The sequence below is a fragment of the Rhipicephalus sanguineus genome, chromosome 8 (assembly GCF_013339695.2).
Source record: "Rhipicephalus sanguineus isolate Rsan-2018 chromosome 8, BIME_Rsan_1.4, whole genome shotgun sequence".
Lineage (NCBI taxonomy): Eukaryota > Metazoa > Arthropoda > Arachnida > Ixodida > Ixodidae > Rhipicephalus > Rhipicephalus sanguineus.
The window spans coordinates 2,364,854-2,384,306 of NC_051183.1; the positions used below are offsets into that span (position 1 = coordinate 2,364,854).

General features: G+C 47.3%; 1 long non-coding RNA gene across 1 annotated transcript; it reads right to left on the reverse strand.

The window, feature by feature from the left end:
• Nucleotides 1-283: 283 nt before the first annotated feature.
• Nucleotides 284-19,421, reverse strand: LOC119401223 (uncharacterized). Its single transcript, XR_007417295.1, has 3 exons — nucleotides 19,051-19,421; nucleotides 4,868-4,977; nucleotides 284-4,116 (listed from the first exon to the last, which is right to left on the reverse strand). It is a non-coding gene; the product is annotated as an uncharacterized LOC119401223 (long non-coding RNA).
• Between the last annotated feature and the right edge of the window lie 32 nt (nucleotides 19,422-19,453).

The following is a 19,453-nucleotide window of genomic DNA, read 5'->3' on the forward strand; positions in this document are numbered from 1 at the left end:
AGGAGGTTCGATTCCTCCAAACATCAATATGGCTTGCTCTTTCTTAGCCACTAGTCGACACAACTAGCAAAAACAAGTTGCGTACACAAATGCGTGCGAAGCGTCTCAAATGGCTAATGAAGAATTGTAGCGTGAGACGTCGTTGTGAGTATGGGCACGGAATTATTTTTTGTCTTCTTACTTTGTCCATTTCTTGATACCGATTAACACATTAGAGTGACTTAAAGTAGAAATCTAGGTACTTTTACAGAAAGAGACAGGTAGACCATCAAAGGCTAATGAATTATTTTATTTTTTACGACAGGAAGTTAAACTCAACACTTTTATACATACAATAGCGCAGTACACACCGAGAATGTGCATGCGCTTCAAATTGTCACCGGAACAATAATGCACAGGAAAATTTTCTCCACCAATACAATATGAAAACACAAATTCCCAAGATTTGAGTACGATGATGGCAAACAAGGTATGAGCATCGTTGATGAATAATAATATTTATCATATGAAGTATGATGCATGCGGTATCACATTCAAGTCAGCGAGCGCTGCACGGTACGACAAGATGCTAAACCACATAGCGACATAACATAATATCAAGATCTTATCCCCGTTGAATCAATATTTCAGAATGTACAACCATAAAAAAATCAACGAAATTTTTTTTCACAAGCAAGCGACAGCGGACGGGGCCACAATAATAACAATATTTCAGTTGACAAAGCCATATAGTAACTGTCGACAACATATTGCCAGACTGAAAGAACCAAACAAGCAACATGGGCTCAGAGGTGTAATGTTGACAAGGATGTGGCACTCGGTTTGCTTCAGGAGTGAGCTATGTAATCACTGCTCACACGTCATTGTTATGCAGACTTAGAAGGAAAACACTATTACGGAAGACCCAAACTAAATATTTCAAATGTCAGTGTCTTTCTAGAGATGTTTCAGAAATTTCTGATCAAGTGAGAACGCATGTGCTTGTTAATATGGGCATCAAGACTTATTTTGACGTGCAAGCCAGTGATCGTAAACCAATGCATCGTTTAGAAATTGCTGCATATAAGCACAGAAATCATGTCTACGGCAATAAATAGCCGAATATTGTCGTAACAATAATTTCACAATGACTACGTATTTTTGCCCATACTGTGTCAGTAACTAAGCATAACTATTGAAGGTGGACAGCTACAGACCTGGGCAAATTGTTAGCGCCTAAAAACCGACAAGGCATTCTATACACGCTAAAATGCTACCAAGGATACAAATGTAGGAATATCGTGAGGTTACAATCTTGTGGTCCCTTTGAGACGTCGGGTAAGGTCTATGAGCACATACTGTAGTCGGTAACAACTTAAGAATGCACACAAGCACCGCCCCCAAAACTGTCCGAGAGAGTCGTGCTATCCAGTTTCCGTTCTAACCTTAAGTACTTTTTCGCTGGTAATATAAAGAGTACGCATATTACCGATTAAAAGATCGTCGTCCATGCTTAAAGTATTACGTTTCCCCGAGGTGATGTCGGAATCTTTGCCGAAATTTGCCAGGAAGTTTAAGTTTTCGACCAAAAACCAGCGACATGAACATGTCTGTATAACAATATCAGCTAACTGATAATACACGGACCAGCTTGACGTCACGGAAATAACGAAATGCGATTGGATGGAGCACCTATGCAAATTTTCTGTGGGTGGTACAGCGACGCCTTTAGGCCAAGCATGCATTTTTCTCAGTTTGTAACCGACTATAGAAGTGTTATGCTATGCAAAATCACTTGTGCAACATGATTATTTCTCCCATTAATGGGGACTTTTGACAATGTATTCGATCGACTGACTGTAACAGCTGAACAACAGGGAAACAGAAAACAGGGAACGCAACAGGCGTATTGATCATAACATGTGAGGGATATACAGTGTGAACACCTGTGCGCCCCATATAGAGCACTCTACATATTACCACCTTCCCACCAGCACCAGCCGATAAGTACAAAACAAACGGAAAAATACTTTGGCAGTTAATAACGCTTATATGTCGCCTGTACGCTTAGGAAAAAAATAGTTCTCGCGAGTATTCTCACATATATTCCTTGAAATTTATTCAGAATATATAGCTGTACAAACTGAGTTTTCACAAGGTTGGAGGCACCGCGTGAAGTTGGTCATGCTTGAACAAAGTACGTTGTCAGTGAAAAGTAGCTCGAGCACATGTCACTCTACTGTCTTCTCCACAGCCGAATTCTTTTTATACTATCACGCTTAATATTGCTGCTAAATAAGGGTGAAACCATCATTTTGTGCTCTTCTATCAATATTTCGTATTTAACGACGTGAAATTTGTTACCACACAGGTTGGTGTTCTCTTATATGCTTTAGCGGTAGTGTCGATCACTGTATACGTAATACTGCGGTTTTCATTTCCGTACGTTAAAACTACTGGCATAATTTAATTTTGCAGAGAATAGTGTACTTGTACTAGCTGCGTTGGCCATACGAATATAACCTTTGTACATCACTCACAGCAGTGTACGTGACTACCGGGTAATGCGGCTGTTTTGATTTCATTAAAAGTTTCACGAATGCTTCCCATATCACAATTCCTTCCTTTCGTTGCAAAATTGATCTTGCGCTGCTGTAGAACCTTCTCTTCAGTATCCACTCCTGCCTAAGTCTTAAAATACAAGCTGGTAACGTTAAATATTAAAAGTAAATAATCGAGGTGGATAAACCTTCATCTTGTCGCATCTAGCTGCCACTGAACAGGCGAAAGAGAATCAGTAAAGCATGTGAATTCACTGAAGAATATGATCAACCTACAAAATCACCGCAATACACTTTGTCAAGGTCGGACCACCTTCTGGCGTGTGCCTCAGAGATCGTTGTGGATTTGTACACACTTTAAATAAAAACATTGCCCTTCCGATTGCGTAAATATAACGGACATTAAAATACTGATCAGAACAAAAAATAGAGAAATTGTGTAAATAAGAAATTTCTATATACATGTCATATTCCACTACGATCACAGCATTTCTTTATGGGAATAAAGAAGCGAGTGATCGTTTGATAATCTGATAACTCTGTGTCGTCCGGATGGGACGTCTCCGAAAAAATGGCAGTGCGCGATAGACTATAAGAACGCCAGGGTTCCTTTAGTAACTTCTACGCTGCCCTCTAAGATCATATATCTGCGCCTGCAAAGTCGTATTCGCCTAATCTTCATTTGACAGAGGGCCTTCTGTGAAGGACTGCATTGCATACATTCCTTCCTTCATTGGAGAGAAGAAACAGTGAGCTTATTCTTACTGGATATCTCACCGCAGCAAACGGAATAAAAAAGAATGATCAGAAGAACTACAGGAACATACTGTATCTGCCAGAACGTTTCTTCCTTGGACAAAAAAAAAGAGCTAAATTGCAGCGTTTTATGTGCCAAAATTATGGTGTGTTTACAAGACACGTGGTTAGAAAGAAGCCACCTGGAATTCTTTAGCGTGCACTTGAATCTAAGCGCACGGACATTTTATTTGTGCTATTCTTAGAACCAGTCTTCTTTTTCATAGCTCCTGGCCTTCTCAACAAATCTATATTTGAACCGAAGTTTGTACATAGATGCAGGGATAATGCACTATGCAGTTATGGTGACAATATATTCCCAGAAGGAACAGGACGAAATAGTTTTTCATAGATAAGATAGAGTTGAAATACAAGAGCAGGTTCTCAGATTACAATGCATGGATTGTCGTTAAGAACTTGTAGCAACTGTATATCGACCCCATCACATTTGACAGTTTAAGGCACTCTGTTCATGTTTAGTATTGCTGTGTTGCAAAGTATAAGCCAATATAGTATAACAAACAACTATACATATTATAACGGACCTCCTGTAAGCTACCACGGAACTTTGAGCTTATGTGGTAGCCGAGACGTCCGTATGCATTCCTCATTTTTTGCTGAGAAATATATAATTTCTCATCAATGATGTAGCATATTGTTTTTCACCCAACATCAGTCATGTATGGAGGCTCTCAGCCGATGAACACCTGTGGTGCTTGAGACCAGTGAAGGCGAGCTTGCGTGGCTTGCCTTGTCTGGAAGGTCCATGTTTTTCGTTGACCTGAAATGAAGAATTAATAAGTAAAAAAAAAAGGTAGCCTATATAGCCTGGCTATTCGGACATATTTTGACGCGCCCATATTGAGGTGCTTACAAGGTCATGGATGTCCCATTATGCATGGTTTACATATCACTCGTTGACAGTGCTTCGTCTCTAGCCTAACATTGTGATTTCGTTCTGAATTTCATAGAAAAACTTTCATCGGTTCAGTAATAATGTATCCTGAATATAAGAGTCCATTGAAACTAGCAGGTAATTTTTGACGATGATGGCATGAAACTTTAAAACGGCCAGTGAATGGTGGCACTTGATTCATGAGAGTATTTTCACAAATCACTAACATCGCCAGACGACTAAACTTATAAATAATCGTGGTGGATGTGCAATAGTACACGTGCACCCGTGCCTTTTTATGTGTCAATTTATCTCCGTGAGACAGATGTCAGTTTCGTGATTGTCACAAACCTTGTCTAGAATATGAAGACGTTATGTTGTACTGAAATGATTGTAAATTATGTGATGTATAATAAATTCTTCTAAACAGACGCATGTGTTCCTGGATGACCTATGACCCTCTCTAGGCGTGATGGAGCGTTTCGGCATGTATGAAAATAAGCCACTGTTGTAAAGGAATGATCACTCGTGATATTTCGATTATCACAGCAATCTGTACTGCAAAACGGTATTGTAACATATTAATTAAAAAATAACCTATTTGACCCGTGAGTTTAAAATGACGGCTTGTACTCACGGAAGTCAACGGTTGTCAGTACGGAGTCCTCCCTGTCATCTCGGAGCGCCCGATCACGTCATCGCATCTTCCTTTGAAGGAGCAGCTCTTGTCTTTCTGTCTGCGGGAATCTGTAAAATATTCAAGAAGACGCCAATCATCAGATACCGTTGTTGTTACGAATGCTTGGGTTATAACTGTTATTGCCACTATATACGCCGTTAAAACGTGTGCTGTAGTTAGTATGGTGGATAGCAGAAATATTGAAGTACCTACGGGAAAAGGGCGCTTTTTCTGGACGGACATTACACACTTGAAAAGCGGAGGAAAGAAAATAGCGAGTATGTTTCAAACACTTGACCTGTTACCGTTATGGATGTCTGCATCTACATTTTCCTTTTCAGCATTAGTTCTAAACTCACCAGCCATATACGCGATGTATATTTCTATGCTCACCACACGAGGCTGACAAAATGTTTGACGGAGAAACTGGAGACAGTGAAATGTGCGTACAAGCCCAAACACATTGCAACTGCTATTTTTATTTTTGTTTCCCCAGAGCAAGGATCATCGCAGTGTTCGTCAGTGTCATTGCATTTATTGCATTTACTCTATTGCGTTGTTCTGTTTAAATCATTAAGATTATTATTTGTTGGACGACGTTTGTGAGGATGAAAGAATATGAATCAAATCACATGAAATATAGTGAAGCACGCAGAAGTGCGACAAACAGCGTACCAAACAAGACGACTCCGCTGACTATAGGCTGTCTCGAGGATGAATCAGCGAGTGCACTTCAAACATGCAGACTACTCATCTTGCAGGAATCTGTCATTGCCAGAATGCTACTATTCTGCAATTCCTGTCGACAGTCAGAAAAGGGGCTGAGGTCCGTGCTACTTTAATGGCTAATATCCCCAAGGAGCAGCCCCTTAATTGCTGTGTACCTTGTGCCTCACGTCCACACAACCCGCGCATAGCAACCAACCACTCTGTTTTCCCACGGAGCCCTCGAACAACACACTCGCTTGCCTCCCTGCGCAGCTGATCGCTGCAGCCGGCCGACAGCGCTCCAGCCCGCGGGTCGCAGCTGAGCGGTGATTCCAGGGCGCCCGTTGGTTGGTTGGGGTCCGCCCGGGCGCACGAGGGACCGGTTGGCGACGGGCCATCATTAGGGAGGGCGGCAGCGTGCCCCCCTTCTGGTCGACGGGGACACGCTACAGGCAACGGTTGCCCCCTGCCCCCCCCCCCCCCTACCGCAACCCCGATCTCTCTCGACGTGTAAACCTGTCCCCCTCTTCTTCGTCGTGGCCTCGGCCGCGGAGAAGCCCGACGACGCCTCGTCAGCGAGCGACGACGCCAGCTCGAGAGACGTCGCACCTGTGCGCTGGCTTCGTCTTCTTCTTCTGCTGGCACCCCCCTCTCAACTTCTCCATCAGCCCCCCCCCCCCCCCCCCCCCCACACGCAACCTTTTGCGAGCAGGCTACTTCGATTCTGGTTTTTCGTATTTGCCACGCCCGGCTGTTGCTGCAAGCAGTAGCGGCCGGGGAGAAGAACTGCTGCTTTAACTCAACACCGCCGCCGGCCTTCGCCTTCCCACCCGGCCTCTCCGGAAAGCTGCGTGTGCACCACAGCGCGGTCTTGTACACCCCTGCGGGACCATGTGGTCGTCACGTGCACGGGCGAAACAAACCCCGCTCCCTCACCATCCCTCCGCGGGCACCTGCCACGCGATGCTGTGGTGACTCTGTAGGATAACCCCCAGAAGTCGCGACTGGATGTTGTACGACCATCCCTCCCTGCAGGCAGTGGAAAGCTGCGCGCTGGGATCGGTGGCTGTGAGAAGATTGGCAGAATGATAAGATCTCTTGCAAAACTAGATCAATAAAATTTTTTGTGCGAAAGTATCTTCGTTTGAATGCGGCTCCGGACGAGATACACTTGTGCAAAGAAAAAGAAGAAGTCTGAAGATATCCACTACGGTTTAAATGCAGCCACAGCAGGCTTTGCAGAAGTACAATACGTAGAATAGAGGCAAAGGTGCAAGTTGTTGTTCTTGGTTCGCGTTTTTGCATCACTTTTCTACAGGATTCGATGGATGAATTTTCGTGCGACGGTATCTTCGTTTGTGTGTGGCTCAGGAAGAGGTCCATTTGTGAAAAAATAGACATGTAGAGACATCTACTATGGTTTGAATATAACCACAACCACCGCAAGCTTTGCAGAAAGACAGGCAGTCAAAAGAGATGAAAACGTGCAGGATGTTGTGCATTCGGCGCGTTACTGCGACACTGTGCCACGATATAACATTCTGGGCTGCAGTACGTGAAGGTGCCGGAGACGCTCTTGATTGGGGCGTTGTGTTACTCGCGCTACCTGGCATGGTAGTTACAAGCGTATTGCGTTGACTGCTAAAATGCAAAACCTGCGTGGATGGTTAAGGAGCACAGCGACTTCTCAGTAATGTGAGCTGTTCATGGTGCTGGCGTGGAAATAAAAAAGAAAACCTTCACGGATTCCACACATGTAGCATTAAGTGCACATGATGCGATGGAGGATGCTTCAGTGCATAAAAGCATAAAATAACCTTCTGTCACCTTCCATAAACTGAGAGATAGTTCGCTCTGTCGAGAAAACTTTCCACTAGAAAATTCGCGATGCGTTCTACATGCAAGAAATTTTACGCTGTCAGTCCCACGAAAATTATTATTTGATGCGGTCAACTCTAACTCATCTTTATAATATAATAATTCTTCGTCCTGGTGCAGAGAGGCCGACTTTTGTGACCACCCGAAAGGTAGCACGCAAGGACGGGCAAGGAAAAGCAGATAATATCATACTATTCTAATGAAATTATGAGCTGACGAGTCATTTTTGCGTAGTTACTAATAATCTGATTTGCAATGTGTGTTCAACAAAAGCAGCTTGTATTCTTCTTTTTAGTTCTTCAGAAGCAAGATGCGGAGCAATCTTCTTGCTCCTTGCAGAAAAAAAGAAGCCGTTATTCAACGCGCGTGGTTGCGATGAGGCAGTGGATGGCCGTTTCGTGATGCGAATATTTATCGGCACACGGGACAGCAGTGCTACGCGCGTTGCAAGCCACACGCTCGCAGCTTTTGTAATAGGCGTTGTTAAGCGCGCACAAGCCTACCACCACTCGAAACATCTCTCGCAAAAGCAGAAGCAGCAGGTGTCCTCGCTCTGCAAGCAAGCGCTGCGGCGACGTCCCGCGAACTGGTTGCCGAAGCCACGGCGGCCCCCGGGCACGCGAGGAGGAGAAGGAAGAAGAAGAGGAGTACGGAGGGAGGGGGGGGAGGGCAAGGCCGTGTTTTGTACACAGCTCAAGCCACAGAGCCAGCCAGTGCCAACCGGTCGCTGCACCCGGCTTTCCCCGGGCGTCCCCGGGGACGCGTCATGCTCACGTCACTGCCACTCGCAGCAGCAGAAACTCTGTCCCCCCCCCCCCCTCTTTTACTATCAGTACCCCTCAACCCCCTAGCTTCCCCCCCCCCCCCGCAGCACACACCCTTCGAACAGACGCAGCCCCCCTCTCCGTCTTGCAAGCAGCACGCGTCGGGAACGCGACTGCCTGGATAAGATCGCTCGGCTGCTGGGTTGGCCCTGCACTGCGCGGTAGCTTGATGCTCCACGTCCCTCCCCCCTCTGGAAAGCAAGACGCAGACCTAACCCCCCCTCCCCCTTGATCCCCCATCTGCCCGGTTGGGGGCTGCCCTCTCTCATAGTCCCCCTTCGATTCCACGCGCCCTTGACGACCCGCACGCTCCGTTTCGTCTTTGAGTGAGTGTGTCTCAAAGTGAAAGGGAGAGAGAAAAGATGGTCGGAGCTGCTCACATTCGCCTCCGCGAGAAAGACAGAAAGTGAAAGGAGTTATCAAGCGCAGTAAGCCATGAAATATACATAGCGAACTGTTTCTAACTTAACCAACAGCGCATGGCTACTCTCCAAGTCCTAACGACCATGTGGTGCCGTTGCCTCTGCTCAGGGCGGAGTCGATCTGGGCGCGTCTGGTGCCTGAGTGATCTTCTCTTCAGGGTCACGAAGATGCCCCAGCTCGTTTCCATCAGTTCGTCCTCTCGTGCAGGCGAAGCGGCTGGCTTGCCTTCGTGCCACGGCATATCCGATGTCATTCGGAGAAAAACAAAGCTGTTGCGCACAACGCCCTTTCTGCTCACGTGCGACCTCATTATCTGAGCAAGGAAACGATGGGAGGACTAAATGTAGCCCGTGTCACCCGTTTGCGTTGCACCCGATAGGCAACATGTATGAGAAGGGGTGCACGGAACTGTTGTGATGCAGGCCGAGAGGTTGTGCAGTCTATTTCGCGAGGATGTTCAGGTTTTGGGATTGCAGTCTTGAAGAAAATGTTTCGACCGACATAGTGCAAGATGCCCAGTTTACGAATCATCATGGTTTGAATAGCTTTTTCATTATAATGCCGACAGCGTCTGTGAGTTTGCCAGCTTCCAAAACCATCTTTACGCATAACTTAAGTGTCATATCTTTTCAATCATTAGCTATCACACAATAAATATTGAATGTACACCCAACAGCAAAAGCCTGCGGGACGCGAAATGTTCTAGAAAGATATATTCTCACTTTGCCTGGCAACATAGCATCCGAACAAATGTTCCAGCGTGTGGTTCGTATTGAAGCCTATAGAGTCATCAGCTAGCTTAGAAGCCCTACTCACTAACAGGTAAGAAATTCGCATTTGCTGTGGGGCCTACGTCCTGTAAACTTTTGCTGCTGGGTACAGGCATGAAAGATTATGCGGGTTTTTGCTTATACAAACGCGCTGTACTTTAGCTGCCTTTGCTCCGCATTGACGGCGATAGACGAAGAATACGAGAAATAAAACTAGACGATTTTTGCAGATATTCATGAGTAAGCGCAATATGACAGAGCAGATATTTAGATATTTCGAAAATTGTCAAGAGGACTCTCCCGTAGCACTTTCCCGAGGCATGCATTTCACCATGCTGTAAAATCGTGGTTGTTTAGCTGCAGGCAGCGCTGGTCTATATTTTTCGCTGATTCGATGTGTTGGCAAGAAATCCAGGAAAGGAATGAAAATTCATGAGCTACTCCTCAATCAGAATTTTCCCACTGCGTGAACCGTCCCGTTCTGGGCAATGCGTAATGTTAGTAAACCATCGGTTTTACTAAATGCGTCATTCCGAAAAGTGCTGCAAGATATCCTCCAAGTGGTGGCCACATAATCAGCCTTTTATCTGTCTCATGTACATGCAACAGGCACGTATGCAAGGGGGGGGGGGCGCCCCCCCCCCCCCGAAATTTTTCCAGCCCTCTATATTCCCAGGCAACTTTTTTTTTGTTTTTGCTATGGAAAGATTGTCTGTCGAACAATTAGGCCTTGGGCCCCCCCGAAAAAAAATCCTGGCTACGTGCCTGACATGCAATGAGTGTCGAGTGCTGCAGAAGTGGTCCTGTGTATTTTTCAGAGAATTTCAAGAGAAGGTGGATGTTCGAAAAGATGAGAAGGAATATCCTTGAGCCAACATTCGGGCAAGGGGCCTTGTCTTCTTCAGGGCTGGTATTTCGTCGTAACACCGTATTATAACGACAATTATGAGCCGACGCTAGAAATACCCTAGGGAGTGCATTTTTTGCAGTAACAATGAGAAAACATTCCTCAGGAGCAGTGTCCAGTCGAGTTGATAGCTTATACTGTTGCGCTAGGCAGGCTAAGAGAAACGACAAGAAAAAAAAAAGTTGTCTGAAGAACTTAAAGCTGAACATCTTGGAAGAATTCACTGTCTGGTTGGGTTATGCAATTAAAACTTTATGCACATTTTGACAGAAGTGCCTCTCTGGTTGGCTTAATTATTTAAGACTTTCATGAAAGTTTAGCCCAAACAAAACAAGCAATTCTGTCAAAATATTCATGATAGTCTTAATTAACGCAAGCAGGCAGGCAATTCGACCTAAATTTTCACGAAAGTCTTATCAACCTAACCAGGCAGCCCATTCTGTCAAAATGTTCATGAAATTCTTAATTGTGTGAGGGTTAAAGTAGCTGATTGGGCGAGTTGGTAATTCACGATACTTCAAATGCGAGCGCGTAACTTGAACAGGGACTTCGGAAGACAAGGACAGGGATGCGCTTGTCCTTGTCTTCCGAAGTCCCAGTTTAAGTTACGCGCTCGTATTTCAATTATCATTGTGTGAGGGTGTCTGTTTTTTTCTTTGTTCGTGTTTCGTCGTGTCCGCCCTTTTTTCTTTCTCAATTTAGCGCTTTTCGCAGTGACCCTAGCGGGATAAATGCAATCTCCGAGGCTCTCCCCGCCAACACAAAAGGAGTGTTAAGATTCAGTATATAATTGAGCTTGGCGTACTTCGTAAATTGGGGGTCTCTGCGCTGGCTTGCCGCACGTACTCCCACCCAATTCCGTACATGCAGTTTCACAGGGCGCGAACCTGCGACGTGCGATCAAAAATAACGACGCCCCGGAGACGAGATGCGAGCGCACACCCCAGCGAGGCATCCCAAAGGCGGTCTACTCCCAAGGGGCCCACGGTGTGCGCCTTGTTGTATGTATATATAGGCTCGCGGCGCATTTCCGCGAACGGGTCGGGCGATATAGATTCGGGGAAGCCGGCTGTTTGGCGGCAGCTGCATTTCCCGTGGGCGTTTTTCAGTCTGATTCCGCAAGGGCCTGCAGGGCGGGACTATGTACACTCGGTGACCACGCCTCGCTCGTTTCTTTCTGGCGGGGAGCGTTACAACAGAGTGAGCGCCTCATCTCAACCGGGAAGTCACGATCTAAGGCCAAGTCTGTTACGCAACAAGTGGTGCACGGGGGAGAAGCGTGCAGCCGCGGCATATATTCGGAACGTATACACGGATTCCCGGAAGCGGAACAGTTAGGGCTGGTTCAGACGGGGACCCTCCGAACGCAGCCCGAGTCTCCGAGCCGCTGGCCAGACGGGTCCTTAGCCTCCATGTAAGAACCAGAGATGCGGGAAGATAAAGCTACCACAAGAAACATAGCGTTACTTCGCACACTATACGAAACACAAGCGAGGAAGAGTGGTGGCGACTTAAAATTGTGAGTTCCCATGCCCATGGTTAGCGGCTCAGAAAACGTATGTGTCCGAAGCGGTAGTTTCTACAGTCAGGCCCACATGACAGCTGCTCTACACGCCAGTTCATGGAAAGTGCTCGAGGGATGGCATTAGTTCGTGAGCGAGAAGTAATGCGTGTGTAAAGCACGTTGGTACAGAGCACGTCCTTTACGGTAGCACAACGTGAAAAATGCGAGGGTCAGTGAGGTCGACTGCAAACATAATAGATGCAATCTCTACCTTCGAATCCCTGAACCTGAACTTTCCTAAAGAACGAAATGTACTTATTATGTTAGAACGTATCAAAGCTATTCCTTCGAAACGATGGGCGGGTCACGGTCACAAGAACAGCCCGTGGATAAGTATAGGATTGTGGGAATAGGACTCACTCACATCAGTGAGATAACTAAAGGAAATCTGACATCTCTGGCGGCATTTCGAGCATCACGCCACGACAGTGACATATTACATTGCTGTATACATGCATGCATGCGTACTTGCTAACGCCACACTTCAGTTCGCACATGTGGATTTTTGTTTCGTGATTGCCATAGCCGATTCAATTTGTGATCGCGGAAAGCGCGATTTCATATTAAACTACCTCGGCAAACCGTCTGCCGGAGTCCAAATTTGAAGTTGTGCCTGGAAGGAGTGTGCGGTCTCTTGTCAGGTCTCATTTGCAGGCGGGTTAGTAGTGCTCATATTCATCGAATTTTCGATTTTTCCCTAGGAAGATCTACTGAACCCGTCTCGCAAAAATTCATGTCAAATTACATAAAACATTACAGGTCGTATGACGGAGGCTTGAAGAGATAAAAGTAACCTTAACAGGAAATGTCGCTTCAGTTACCTCTAGGTGGCAGACAATTGAACAAGTGTATGAACACCGTGCCGATGAAGGCAATGAGAGTAGGGTCTTTGAAAGTGAAGGACAATTGGAGACTATGTTAAAACATGAACCAGTCTGGTACCTGTGACTGCAGGCTCGATCCTGGCCACGGTGGTCGCATTTTCGACGGAGGTCCGTGTGCTCAGGGTTAGGTGCACGTTAAACAACCGTCGGTAGACGAAATTTCTGGAACCCTCCACTAGGCGTGCCCCATAATCATATCGTGATTTTGGTGCGTAAAACTCCAGCAATTATTAAGCCTCATCCTGCAACGTTGCATACGCAGACTAGGTGCCATGTGCAGGAAGGGTTGACACAAGCTTGGCTAAGTCATTCCACTTTTATTGTCCGGCTTCAGGAGAAAAACAAAACCCCTTGCGGTTTGAAATGACCGCCCCAGTTATCTTCAGCAACGCCATCAGTGACAACACCACCTCGTTTCGGACACGGGCGAGCAGCCGCAACAGTGCACAGCTGAGGAGGACCTCAATCCCCCCTCGAAACCAGCAGTAGCACAGGGGCGGGCGTTAACCACCCGAAACGGAGGAACCACACGGCGAAAGCGCATGCTTCGTGTTTGTAAACATGAGGAGGCCCAGGTCATCTGCGGAGTTCCTTCGCGGTCCTTCCTCTCTCGAATGCAGGAAAGAGAGGGGATTGCCCCCCGATCGCAAAGTGTTTTGGGGGCATGTTGGGCCTCTGACCGAGCACACTGCCGGTTGCACCCTTCAAGAACTCGAGAAGGGCATGCGCACGCGCCCCCCGAATCACCGGGTGACGAGCCACCAGAAGAAAGGGAGGGGGGGGGGGGGGAGAGGGGGCGTGTTCTCTGCTGCACAAGAGCAAGTGAGTTGCAGTGCGGAGTGATGTAGTTGGGGAGGGTTGAGAGAGAGCGCAGGCTTCCCGCTCCAGCACGGGGCAATGTTCGCGACATTTCCGCGCGAACAACCCGCTTGGCGAGGTGAGCACACGGGCTGTACGGTAACAGCGTTGGCCCCGTAGCGGCGGCTGCAGCAGCCGAGTCAACGTCCGGGGGCCATCGAGCCCAGTGGGGGCACACTCTAGAGATGAAGGGGGGGGAGGGGATGTTCGGTCACTCGCCGGTCAGCGCGCTCCCCTCGCGCCGATTCGCGTGCTTGCCGCGCGCGGCGAAGCAAAACGGAAGAAATTGGAAGAAGATGCATCGAGCCGTGAAGCGTGGCCATATGATGCGAAGCTTTCACGATTGCCTAAGCAAAGGAGAGCAGTGTGTTGTTCCTGCAAGCACGACTGACTTCGAGAAATGCCGGCTTCGTTTTCGGTGCCTTATGACGCTCGAGCGAGTTCGTTCCGCTTGCACAAATGTATTTTTGCTGATCGAGAAAGCAATAGGTGAGTAAAATAAAACCACGTGAAGTGAACCGGCATTGCTCGTGGTCTTACGACTGCAAAGCAATCTTGTGCAAAGCAAGGAATGGTTATTGTATCGGTCAAGTAGCACAAGGAACGTTTGTATGTCGTGTACAGACAAGTTGTATGTGAAAGCCAGGGAGCCTAACGAGAAGATGGTTATCAGTATGATAACCTGCGCCTGGGAAGGGGAAATGAAGACGGCAATGTAAGAAAATAGAAAGGCACGACGCTGGGAGAGCGAGAGAGCTTAAAACACGAAAACACACAAGCATATAAGAGAACATGAGAGGGTCATGTCTCTTTTCTGTACGTCAGTGATGCAACTGTCCCATTTTCAGCGCCCGTTGGCATCGCCGTCCATAGCGCATTGTTGATAGCAGACAGTGCAGCAGTGAGCCTATGTAGTATATTATAACGGGGGGAAAACCCCAGGGCAATCTTACCGAGATAAAACGGGGGGGGGGGGGGGCGACCGCCCCCCAAAAGTTTTTTCCTGCCACGCCTCCCTCCTCCCTCTCCGTGCCCACACAAGAGCAAACATAGTCAACACATACACATAACTAAGTTTCCCGCCTTTCGCACCCCCCACCACCTGAAGGAATTAACTTGCCGTAGGTGCCCCTCCCCTTAAAAAATCCTGCAGCCGCCCCTGTCCTGAGAGATGTAGAAGCTAAGGAAACAGAGGTGACGATAAACGTGGTTTGGGTTCCAATACGTCCCTCCTAATGAAAGTGTTTTTCCTTGCTATGTTGATGTCTCCTTTTACTCGGTGCGATACAGCAAACGGGATATTTATCTTCCAGTTTGCTGTATATTTATCCGGATAATGCCGGATACTTATGTTTCGCGTGTCCTGCCCCCTCCCCCTCACTCTCTCTCTCGCACTCTTGCCAGCATGTTAAGTATTCCTATACAAGACAGCATTTCTTTGCAGCTTGTAATAATGGATAGCCTATTGCTATAACAGTGCACTTGTGCACTTTCATTACCTTTCATGCTGTCTCCTGTTACACACGGCCATAGGTGGCAAAAAATTGGAACTCACTCAGACTCACTCAACAAATATATTTTGCACTGAGGGTCCACTAGGACTCAGATTCACCAAAATTTTCCTCAACCGGACTCAGACTGACTAAACTTTTTCTCAACAGGACTCACCGAGAATCAAACTCACCAACATATTACTCAACCGGACTCACTCAGACCCACGGCTTCACCTGAGTGAGTCGACTCGTGAGCCCGTTGGCGTAAAAGTAGCTTTTTTTTCGATATCGGTGTCAATGCTCTTAAATGCCAACATCTGACATAATCGGTGCGCTATGATGCGCCTTTTGATCTTGTACCTTCACATGCGAGTTTTCAGCGGTTTCAATCCAGTACGGACATTTTTATGAAATACACTACTCAGGCAAGATATTTTTATCGAGACCTTCCCATGAAAGAGTTTGCTGTGGGAGGTCATGGCACTCCTTCCCCTAACTCACGCCTCTGATCAATAAATATGGAGATGACGCATGGATGCTGGTGTGCTGATATATGTGTGGATAATCTTTAGTACAAACGCCAGCCGATATAAGGCTGATAGTAATGCTGAAGATGAGTAGATATATAGGACCATAAGTCGACAAAAAAAAAATGTGGAGCTCACTCGGACTCCCTCAAGAAATATATCTTGAGCTGGGGACTCAGACTGACCAATATTTTCCTCAGCTGGACACGGACTCAGACTCGCTAAACTTTTCTTCAACCAAACTCACTCGGACTAAAACTCATCAAAATATCACTCACCCGGCTCACTCAGACTTACAGCCCGATCTGAGTCTGAGTGAGTTGACTCGTGAGTGACTCGTGGCCGACCTGTGCACACGGCTATACAGCAAACTGAATCGGTGTCTTTCGGTTTGCTGGATGTTTATTTGGATATTTCCGGATGCTTCTGGATATTTATCTTTCGCATCTCATTCCCATGTCCTCCCCTTCACTATCTCTGTCTCATTCTCACAGGCATTTTAAATACCTGTATGACTGCATGTTCTCTGCAGCTTGAAATCATGGATAGCCTACTGCTTTAACAGTGAACTTTCATCGCCTTTCAGAAACTAACACGCATTCTTTATCGATATCCGTGGCGCGCTGCTACAAAAAATTTAAAAAAATGTCCACTGAATCACTGCTCATAAGGCAAATGAAAATTGCGTGCAACCTAAAGAGATTTCGAATTCAAATAAGTGAAGTTTAGCGTTCGCGCCTACTGGAAATCGCAGCATATAGCTATGTGTAGTACCTTACAAGGATTAAAATCAAGCAGAGTGGCGAATTAATGCAAATAAATAGGTCAAATCATCAGCTTTAACCTAACCACTCGTCTTTATCCTAATGCGACTCCAGTTGGCTTTGTTTGTCAGTGCCAAGAGGGAAAGATTGATTAACGAAAACACTCCGTGACGTTCTAAATGCGGGAGAAATCAAGTTGAATTAAGCATGGAACTCGCGTTTCTAGCACTAACTATAGCGTTAACACATCACACCCAGTGAGACGTACGTGCATTGCAACTCGAATGTTAGCTCGATATCATACGAAAACATCCCTGCACTCTCGCTACAACGGCGATGCAAGCCAAGTGAGTCAAGGACCACCAATCCCAAAGCCTCCGTCTCCCGCCATTAACCACACGTAACGCGTTCACTGGCGACTCCTTAAGATTTACTCTCGCCCCGTGCCCTCCACTCTCTGTCGTCGATTGCGAAGGAGTGCGGATCTGCTACGAAACATCGCGTCACATTTCGAATTCCGGTCTTACAACAGGCACGCGACCTCACACACCGTCTCCGCCAAGCAATGACGCTAAGCGTCGATGGCGACACGGCTGCAAGGAGCGTAAGAAGGCCTCTCTCGAACCCCCTCGCCTTCCCTCTTCAAGCGGCCTCTCTTCTCGACACGGCGACCCACCACCACTTCCCGCCAAAAATGTTTGCCCCATTCGTTTCTCGGGGGCCGTAACGGGTTATACCACGAAGAGCCAGCGAGTCTTGGCGGCGTCCTTTCCCGCCCTTTTTTTGTTGTCCATCTCTTCTTTCTCATTTGAGCGCAGAGCTGTTCGAAACGGCATTGGCAGTTGGGCCGCCTCGAGCAGGTGTTCCCGACTCGGAGCGGCGTGACGTCACTCTCGAAAGCTCTCCTTGAACTACTGAGCAAGAAAGATGGAAGCAGCAAAGGAACCTGCCTTGGGCTGTCCCTCTGCGTAGCCTGCATGAGTTATGTGCCTAAATAAATACGTCTGTGCCCCGAGTCATGTTGACAATGCAATATTAACGCCAGGACTGATCGTAAGACAAAATTTTAACCACTACTGATGTCCGAGAATATGGCCTACAGGTTATCACGGGCAGTCTGTTGGCTGAATACGGCTGCTTGTATGGCTGGCACACTGGGCGTTTCTCAAAGCATCTGTTCATAACCGACTCGTCCTTGGGAATTGTTCTAAGTGAAGACGATTCACCAACGTAAACTACCACTTACAAACAAGGAAAAAAGCTTTGTGAACAGTGCCCTCAAAGTTTAGTAAAGTCAAGAGCGAGGCACGCAGAGAGAAAAGGATTAAAGTAGAGCACCGAGTGCAAGGCGTGTTAAAAATTTATATTCCACTCTCGTGGTTTAAGGATGGCGCATGAATAGCTGGAGCATTTGAAGAATGTTGAACTAAGGACGACCGAGTATGGCCTGTCCAGAGGGTATACGGTGTTGGCATGCACGCAGCGTACATGACTCCGCAGCTCAAATGGATGGGGACGCACTGCAACAAGCGATCGAGTCCGTTCTGCTCCTGCAGACTGTCACTTGCATGTTTTCTTCTATGCGTGCTGTGAATTTATTGGTGAGTATGCAAGGCAACAGGATTCGTGACTTTTGAGGAGTTCGTGCTTCTCATGCAGTTATTGGAAAATATCTCTAGAAGATATAAATGCGCAAGAAAATTCATTTCAGGACCTGGACTTACAGAACCAGGAGGCTGCATTGTTACACTTAAAACAAGTTCCGTTATTTGCATTGACTGCGGGCCCTACATAAGAATACTCGAGCTGACGCGCATGCAAGATTAGAGTGATGGCTGATCACAGGTGTTCGTGACGATGACGGGCAATAAAGTCGTCTAAGGACTTCTTTTTCATGCTCCACAGAATATTTATTAGCATGACTCTAATGACTTCTAATATTGTCAACCTTGACTTTAGAACTAGCGCTACTGAATTTCCGTGGCTAGTCAAAGCGCTAACGCGGGCTAGCTGGAACTCGCAATCATTTTTGCAGCGCCAGTCAGATACAAATACACAAGAGAAAAGACACATTGTTGTAAAACGTCTCTAGAAGATACGAACACACAAAAATTTTCATTTCAGGACCGCTAGTTATAGACCCAGAAGCCTGCATCGTTTCTGTCTTCTCTTGTGCATATGTTTCTAATTTGCGCTGCAAAATGATTCCTAGTTGCGTGACTAATTTCAAAAAAAAGGTTCCATGCTTGTTTTTCGCGCACCACAAGTACGTTGTATTAGAATTAAGAAAAAATGAAAGCGAAAGCCCATGGTTCAGAGACGGAACAGAACATTTAGAAGCGGGATATTTTTGGCGCGCAAATAGAGACACTCAAACCGAATCTCGTTTCGCGCGCGCGCGCAGCACGCAACCCGTTCGCCTGCCAAGAAATGGCGGGGGAGGGATGCAGCGTGGGGGGATGGTGTCGTACGTCACGCGACTGCGCGCCCAACAGCGACGCGCGTCGCACGTGTCTGGCGCGAGGCGCGGCTCTCCCTCACCTGATCCGGGCGACGCGTCGCCCCAGCAGCGCCACTGCGTCGACGTCCGCTTGTCGTCGTCTCCGCAGCGCTGCCACTGGTATCGGCCCTGCATCGGTCGGTCCCGTCCGAAGTCGAAGTTCCAGGTCCGCGAGCTGTCCTCCTGCATCTTGTCCAAGGTGCGCCTGGTGGCCCGGTCTTCGCCGTCGTCGAAAAGCCGCCGGCACGCTCGGTAACCGTGCGGCGATCCCATCGTGTTCAGATGTCCGGCCTCCTCTTCGTCAGGCAACAAGTAGCCGAAGCAGCTGACGGGGCGCGTCAGTGGAGCAAAATCCACGCGGCAGTCCCTACTCCGCTCCACGCGTTCAATGTGTGAGCGCGCGCGCCAGATTCGTTTGGCGCCCCTCGTTTCGAAGCGGGCGTC